We start from the raw sequence: 9,739 nt of genomic DNA on the forward strand, positions 1-9,739 counted from the left end.
TTTATAACGACCATTTACTATTAAAATTGATTATTTCAAATTCGATGACCTAGGGTAACTCGATCTTAATCCTGAGCTAACTATGAACTTCTGTTTATTCACGATTATCCATTGATCTGCATAGGTGAGACTAGTTCAATAGCACTACTCGATAAGCCTCCCATTTTAGGGATAAGACTGGATAGATAGCTAGGGACATAGTTCTAGAAGATGGAATTCACTCCTACCCAATTTAGGGTTAACAGATAGGTTATTCTCTTAAGTACTAACTACTGATTTTGAACCAAATGGCCCCGCCCTCTCATGGCCAAGAGGGATATGGTTTATTAGTTGGACTATAAATCAATTAATCAATAGAGGATCAGTGAGAGCTTAAGGAGAAAGATGTATTCACAGGGATAAAATGATAATTTTGACCTAGTTGTAAATACGAATGACCTGTGAAGGGTCGACTTACTGATTATGGTTAAAGTAGATAGAAATATATCTACAAGAGTGCAACTATTGGTGTGTCTTGGTAGTTCATGAATATTGATTAATTAGGTCTAAAGAGTTTAGACAATTAATCTCAAGTCGTTGGAGCTCATGATCTGCAGGTCCATAAAGAACCTCTATTAGCTCATAAAATTACACCTTGTATTAGTGAATTGAGCAGATTTAAAGTGTTCAAATTCATTTTAGGGTTTTGAATTTGAAGTGTTCAAATCAAATTTAGGGTTTGATCAATTGTATTAGATTTAATTAAAACGTTTAAATTTGTCAAAATTAAACGTAAATTGGAGAGTTTACAATATTTAAATATTAACTGACATGAGTAGGATTCATGTATAAATTAGGTGTTTATTAATTTAATATTTGATATTAAATTATTAATTATTTATTTAATTAAATGAATTTATTTAATTAATTATTTAAATAAAATATTGTCAAAATATTTTCAATTTAATCTTATTTTTTTATTAAAATTAAAAAGAAGAAAATGAAAAAAATGAAAGTTAGTAGATTAATCCAACTTTTGTTGGATTAATCTGTTGATCAACACCTATCCCACCATAATAGTGTCAATAGAAGTGTCATTTGGCATAAATACATGAAATTTTAGAAATTGAAATGGATGAATCGTTGAATTTTTGAAATTATGTAGAAACCGTATACTCTCTCTCAAACCCTCTTGGTTCCCTCGTTCAATTGACTTCAATTTAGTATTTCCACCACACAATCTAAGTTAGAGGACAGTAGAGAAGATCTTCTTGGTGGTTCACTACTGATTTGGAGGTTGAATTCGTGGAGAGGAGCAAGAATTTCAGTGGTTCTTCAAAGGTATTGTATTCTTGAAACCCTCTTCCTTGAAAACAGCTTTCATGCATGCTATTAAACTCAAATTAAGTGTAATTAGAGTGCTTATTGATTCTGTTTTCTTCCACTGCATGTATGTTTACTATATCAAGGTGGACTCTGAAAACGATGGATTGAGTAGCAGTAATAAAAAATGGAAGTATAGGAATAAGAAGATAGAGTGTTTTTACTATCGCAAGAAATGTCACTTTAAAAATCAGTGTAGGAAATTAGAATAGGATCGAAAAAGAAAACATGAGGTAAAATTGGTTGAAAATGAATAAATAACGATAAATCTAGCTAAAATTAATGAAGAAATAATTAGTGATGCTTATTTCGGTGTTGAGAGTTATACTGAAAGTAGTAGCCACTCATCTGAATGGATAATTGATAGTGCAACTTCAGCACACATAACTTCTGATAGTAGTCTATTAACATCTTTCGCATCAGGACATCGTAGTCTAGTGAGAATGGGGAATGGTAAAGTTTCCAAGATTTAATGGATTGGGAACATGAAGAAAGACTTTAGAGAAAAGCTAGTACTATAAGATGTCAAGTTTGTGTTTAATAAAGATAAATCTAATCTCTATTGGAAAATTGGATGATAAAGGTTACAGGTGTGAGTTTGGTCGTCGCCAATGTAAACTCATGTTGGATCCTAGGTAATGGTAGTTGGCCACAAAAATTCCACACTGTATAGATGCTGGTTTAGTGTTGTCAAATGATCAGAGAAATATTGGATGCTAGTTCAAGTTGTAGATGGCAAGTGTGGAGGTACAGTTGAGCCAGTAGCAATGATAGCTAGTGTTGATCAATCAGATCAAAGTTCATCAGTTTAAAAGAAATTGGGAAGTCTGAAAGAGAAAGTTATGGCTATCACGGATCCCCCATTGTCAGACAGTCGCATGAATTGATGAAGTCGGATGCGAATAAGGGCATCAAAGTGGAAGACCAAAGCAGTTGTAAGGTCAATCATAAAGTCTCCTTCTTGTGTTCAGGATTGAAGAAGATGTTATTAGTCTCGTAGTTTGGCAAGATGTGAGTTTTTTGTAATGAGAGGCAAAATTGTTCTTTTGTCTCCAATTGGGAGAAGGTTGGGATTGTGGAGACAAAACTCCATGGAGGCACATACTTGACGGAAATTGATATATGTGTGTGTATGTATATATATGTATGTATGTATTTGTATATGTATATATATTCGACCAAAGTCAAATTGATGGGATAAGGCAAGATTGAAGGAATTATGTCATATCAACGCATGAAATTAAATTATTGGAGGTTTCTTTGTATTTGGGCTTAGGCCCATTGTGGCTTTAGGATATAATTTTGTAACACATATATATTGTACGATGTGGTTTTTTCATGGGGTTGTGGTGCCGGCAAAAGAAAAAAACCCAGAAGTAAAATTTGATTTTTAATGTGGTGTGGCAGACGATAGTGAAAAAAAATAAAATGCAGTGTATTTTTGGGTTTTGGTATATTTCTCTTTTATTGTTAATTTCAAAATACCAAATTTTGATATAGGGAATCAAATAGTTCGTATTGGGCTATTTGGGAGGGTTTTGTAGTGCGAGTTTTAGAACGTTGCAATCTTCATGTAGTAGAACCTACAGTTGCAAAAGATTGAATGTAGTCCGAATTTGGGGCGAACCAGTATTATTTTTGGTGTCGTTTTCTTTTCCCTTCTCTTAATTATTTTGGTAAATTTATGATTGTTATGATTTATTATTATTATTATTTTTTTTTGCCCTAACATGTGGAAGTGGAAGTTTTAGATATAATTTAGTTTCCGAGATTCCCGATAATAACTCATACAACTTCTTAATCAAACACTTAACAGTTAAGCCACATCTTAATATACTCATATTTAGGCTCCCTCTAAATATGAGTACGTTAGTAACAAATCACTTACTCTCCTACTAAGTGTGAGACTCCTTCCAAAATGCATCCAAAATGCAGTCTTCTCCCTTCTTGTGAATCCACCTTCACTAGAAGAACTTAGGCTCTCCCTAAGTTAGATAATCCCTTCTCGAGTAATGATGTCTTAGGCTCCCCTTAAGACCAAGACAACCTTCTTATGAAGAAAGCCTTTAATGACGGTTTAGCGAAACAACTTCAAGATCAATAATAATAATTCAAAACTGAAATTGCAACATTCGGCCAACACTAAAATCGAAAGGCTTCAAACAGAAACTTATTCAAAGGTAGCAATTCTAGCAAGACAACATCTTGTATTTAAATAGACACAACACAAATAGGAAAACATCCTCATTCGAAACCTGCAGAGCATGAACAAGAAAAAAATCCAACAAAAAGTAAGAAAACAAAAATAAATCTCTGCAAGATTAGTATCTTGAGAGACATTATGTGAGACAACTTTTGAGACACCATCGAAACAACCCAAGAAACAAACTCAAGAACTTTAAACAATTATATAGCAAATTCCAAATCTCTAACAATGTGTTTGGGTGTGATTTTGAAAATCAAAATTACTTTTTCATATGTTCAATATCGTTTCGAAACATAGAATAAAATCTTCAAAATCCATCTTATACATTCAAATAAACTCAATTTAAAAACTAACAAATCCATTTAATAAGTTTACCACTTAAAATTCAATAAAGTTTGAATAAAGAAATCAATTAAAGGCAAACGTCTTATACATTCAAATAAGTTTACAACTTAAAATTCAATAAAGCTTGTCTTTCTCTCTTCAACGATGGCTTCACAATCAAATCTTTCTCCTTTCTTGGCATCATCCCATCCTTAGTTGTGAGTATTATTCATTCCTACATTTAAAATTTAATAAAAAAAAATAATGTCACAAAGAAAAAAAGCTAGACCACAAAATAATGTTAATCCCAAGCATACTTTAGATCTTTATCAGAATCGTCTGCATCTTCTAAAATAGTTGCTAAATGTTTAACCATTTCTTTTCCGTGCTAGTACCTTATATTGTCAAATATTTGTAATAGAAGAAAATATTTATTAATATATTAAATGCCAAAAAGAGGTAAAACAAAATAAACAAACTAACTTGTCAAAACTTCAGTTGCAATCCAATTTTGAGCGCACATCAAAGCCTCTACCGTCTTCGGATGAAGTTTGTTACGATGTGGGCTTACAATCCTACCACAGGTAAAAGTAGACTCTGATGCAACACTGGATAACAGGATGGCTATATGTCTCTTGCAATTTCTTGTAAAATTAGATACTTGACACCATTCAATTTCCACAAACTCAAAATGTCAAAATCGGATGTTCAAGGTAAAACAGGTTCATCCAAATATGCATCAAATTATTGCTTGTGATTCATATTATTGGAATTTTTTATACAAACAAGTCATAATCATTTAAATCATCAAATTCTATATTCTGTGAGGTTCCATATAAATTTCTAGCGTGATAATCATCACCTTCACCTTCATGCTTCAACTGATATTCTGTTTCCAAATCTGGAAAAAAAAAATTTGATCCTTTCCACTTCAAGAAAAAAATGATCTCCATAAATTCTAGGGAAGTAAAACTCAATCAACTTCAATTTGTAACATGGATCTAAAATTGCAGCTATGACTATTCCCCATGAATTTTCTTCCAATACTTATCAAACTTTGACATCATATTTGAAGTCATGTCTCTTATCTTTTGAATGCCACAAGTAGTCTACTCAGAAATAACCAATTTTAATTTACAAATTTTTGAAAAAAAAGATTAGTAGTAGGATATTTGGATCCAGAAAATATTTCAGTCACGTGATGAAATATTTTTAGTTTCTCACATATCTCTTTTGTAATGCCCAATTTTGATCCAAGGGCAAACACTTGTACTTTGGTTCTCGTTGTTTTAATCGATAAAAAACAGCTTTATACTTTAATGTAGTGGCTAACATAAAATATGTAGAATTCCACCTAGTACAAAAATCAAGACTCAACATCTGACCATCATAAACATTCAACTGTCGAGCAGTTTCCTCAATTTTCTCCTTCTTTTTTTGTGTATGCACCAAAAAAGACACATTACTACGCACTCTTTCGATCCCATCTCGTATCACTGCCAACCCATCTTTCACAATCAAGTTCAGAATATGAGCACAACACCGCATATGAAATAAACTCCCATCCAATATTAAGTTTTCACACAAACTATCAACAAGCATATTAACCATGGAGTCATTTCTACTACAATTATCTACAGTTACAGATGACAATTTTCGATCAATATTCCAATTTAACAGACATTCCATTATTTCTTCTTGAAGCATCTTTGAAGTGTGTGGAGAAGGGACATATATAAACCTGATTATTTTGTTTTGCAAAACCCAACTATCATCAACAAAATGAGCAGTGACAGCCATATAAGCTTTTGTATGGTGGTTGGAAGTCCACATGTTCGTTGTAAAGGCAATTTTTCCTTTGATCTCATTCAACAATGTCATGATTTTCAACTTTCCAGTCTCATAAGTTTTAAAATCTCATTCTTTATTGTGTTTCTTGACACCATCTTAAATAATTGTTGGATGATATTACAAAATTCCCTAAAACCTTCATGCTCAACTATTGAGAGAGGATATTCCTATCTTATTATCATCCTAGCTAATGCATTCTTTGTAGCTTCCTGATCGAAGTTATTTAAACTCAATGTATTGTTCTTTTCCCTATTAGGGTTCAATAGGGATTGTCGTATGTTCTTTTGTCCTTTATATAGACATATCTTAATATAATCATGCAAATGTTTGGTTTCATTTTTACTTTCACCCCCTAATTTTCGTTTGCAATAATTACAAACTGCCTTGTCTACTCCATCTATTTTTTGTTTCTTAAAATGGTTCCAAATAACCGATGTCAATCTTCTCTTTAAAGATCCCTTCTCAATATCCTCACCAAGAATAACACAATTATCAACATTCAAATTATCATCATTCGAAGAGCATGGAGTTAAATTTGGGGTTGAATCTGGGGTTGAATCTGGGGTTGGATTTGGGATTGGACTTGGAATTGGACTTGGAGAATCTTTATTTGAAGAATGTGATAAAGACATTGTTTTCAACCTACCAAAAATTTAATTTAAAAACACCTCTTTAGTCTTTAGATCACATGGTGAACTACAAACTTGAGAAACTTATGTTAAATGGAATCCTTATAGGAAAAAATGCCTACTTATACGTAAACCACTCAATTTGTTATTGATTTTGACATGAAAGATTTTACAAAATATTAGTATTACAAAAAGTTTCAAAGTTGAGTGAAAAACTTCTCTACTACTTGGAAAAATAAAAATTGAATAAGCACTATATCCTTTTATCTTATTGTGAGAAATTTCTCTCATTTTTACTTAGTTATCATCTCTCCTTCAAGAGTCTTTTACCATTGTGGACTTTGAAACCAAACACACAAACAAATCTTAATTAACACACAAACAAACCAAACACACAAACAAATCTTAATTAACATATTTATATTTTTACCATTGTGGACTTTGAACATATTTATACTTAATTAACAAACAAAAAAAAAAGTCTGAAGAAGAAAACTAAGAAATTCATGGGAAAAAACGAAACTCGAAAGGAAAACGAAAGGAAATTTTTACCAGCTTCAAGACTCGGCGGTCGCCTTAGAGATTAGAGAACTAGGGCAGGAGTCGAGCTAGCAGACGGCGGTCGTGTTTTCATTTTCGGTGATGGTCGTGTTTTATTTTTCGGCAGTCGCGGATACTAGAGCACGACACGACGCGACGTTTTCGGAAAGCGAAAGCCTCGTGTTTTCAGAAAGCGAAAGCCTCGTTGGGGACTCGAGTAGGGCTGGGTGGCTGGGTACTAGGGAAAGCTAAAGCCGAAAGGGAAGAGAAAGGTAGGGGAAGGGAAGGGGCAGCTGGGGAGTGGGGACTCACGGTCAGAACAGAAGAGAAGGGAATTAGGGAAAGGGAAGGAAGAGGAAGGAGAGGAGAAATAGGCTTTTCCTTTTGGGTTTTTTAGTTTTTAATTTCGAGCTTTTTTTTAGACCTTCTTGACTCCAAATTATAGACATATATATAAATTAATTATTTTATATTATTATAAATATAAATTTATAAAATAAAAAATATATAAAATCGGGGTCAGAGATTAATCTAGATCCGAGTTGAGGTCGGGCCGGGGATATTGTCCCGTCCCCACCCCGTCCCAAGATGGGGCCCCGATTAATTTCCCCGGTTTGACCCCTCCCATGGTCCAACCGAGAAATCCCTGACCCGAATGGGTCGGGTCCCGGGTTTTTTTGCCAACCCTACTCCCACTTCTTGCTCCATACTCTCCCTCATCTCTCCTTAGTCTTGTTCTTCATTAGACACACTTGCAACTTTTTTCTTCAAAACGAAGAATAAATAGAGAAAAACGAAAAAAGAAAAGAACAACATAAACAGAGATCGACAAATAAGAAAAAGGAAAATCGCCTAGAGGACAGCGTAAACTAAAAAAGGAGAAAAAAGAAGAAGAAAAGTAGGAAAAAAAAAGTGTTGCAAAAGAGAGGAGGAGAGAGGAAGAAAAAAGAAGGGTTAAAGTGTAAAATTTAACCCATGATGACATCAGCAAAAGACCAAATTTCATTTATTTATAAGAGTGAGACCAAATTTCAAGTGGCCCCTAAATAGGGTCCATCCGTACAAATTTTTCTAAAGTGATTTTAAATATCAAATATCATGTTTATAAGTGATGTTGAAATTGAATTCGACTTAACTAAAGCCCTTTTGGATCCCGTTCAAGCATTTTTCTTCGAAAATATTATTAGAACATATATTTTTTTTAAAGTATTTTATTTATTAAAGTTTGTAAAACGAAGTCAAGGTGAGCTTAGCTAAATGATTATGAAGCACATATACTTCAAAATATGTAAAAAATCGATATTATATACATATCTGATATTAATTCGTCTATATACGTGATAGATACGTGTCAAATATGTGAAGGGAAGTATCTGATTTTGAATTTTTTTTTAAAATTTCGGAGAAGACGACTTCATGGATCACACTATTCTTTACCACTACAATGAGAAGAAAAATGTGAAAAATAAAGGGAAGTTGAAGAGGGGTGGAAAATGAAAAGACTACTATGTGTTGAAGAAGCAAGAGAAATTAAATGAAATCTAAAAAGTGTCAAGTAGAGATGTCATATTTCTTCATGTGGATGGGGCGGGGCGGGGATTCCCCGATTAGGCGGGAATGGGGGAGGGAGTGGGAGAAAAATTTTCCATGAAATAAACGGGGACGGGGACAGGGAATGCATTCTCTGTCCTCACCCCGATTAGCTTCTACATATTTATTTAGTATAGTTATCTAATGTTAGGTTGTTATTATTACTGTATAAATATTATATTTAAATTTCAAATTTGATTATTTATTGTGAAAGATAATGAATATGTTTAAACTAAATATTTAAATTTAGATTATATGTGTGAATAATTTGATTTATATTTATTTATTTCTACTAAAAAATTTAATTAACTTTTTAGGTCAAATTTTGAGTAATTTATCTTTAAATTAAATTGTCATGTAAAAGTTATCACAATAACCAATTTAGTGATAAAATTAATTATTTAATTACAATTTACTTATATTAATGATTTAATTAATTGATTTTTTATTAAAAAAAAATATAGGTGATTGGATGGGAAATGAAATCCCCTATCATACCCGTGGACATCTACAGTGTCAAGTCACTCGCCTTGACATCCGGATAAGGCACAACTAATATTTAATATATTAAATACTAACATGTTTAATATTTATTATATTTGATATCTTTCAATTTAAAAGTATATTTAATATAATTAAAATCAAAATATCAAATATCATTTCATGCTAAATAATCTTTAGTTCTCTTTCTCTCATACACGTGTCCCAACTCCCATGTGATGTGACCTTTCAATTTTTTTCCTCACCATTTTTTATTGTTTTTACTTTTTTTTTTCGAAAGTTTTTTTTATCTCTCTTTATGATCATGAATTATTCAGGATTTCAATACTGACCATTTGAAGTTATTTAATATGTGTTATTTGTTTTACTATTTTAAAAACTTCGCTATTTATATTTATATTACAATGTTATTAATAAAGAAAGAGACAAAATATATATATATATATATATATAACACTTTATGGTATCCATATCTTAGTGTTTTTAAAAATTGACGAATCATTGTATCCTATTATATCTATATCCCATATTTGTATTCATGTCTATGCTATATAGTTTAGTGATATTGATATATACTCTAATCTAAAAGTTCTTCAAAAAATGATTTTATTTTTAAGACAAATTTTTCATAAGTGTAACAAAATATTATTCATATGTACTTCTTTGATTAACAAACTAGTCTTTCTATATCACAACCACACATTTTACTAATTATTTTACCTTTGCAACAGTTTGA

This window comes from Benincasa hispida, chromosome 11 (genome assembly GCF_009727055.1).
Source record: "Benincasa hispida cultivar B227 chromosome 11, ASM972705v1, whole genome shotgun sequence".
Classification (NCBI taxonomy): Eukaryota; Viridiplantae; Streptophyta; class Magnoliopsida; order Cucurbitales; family Cucurbitaceae; genus Benincasa; species Benincasa hispida.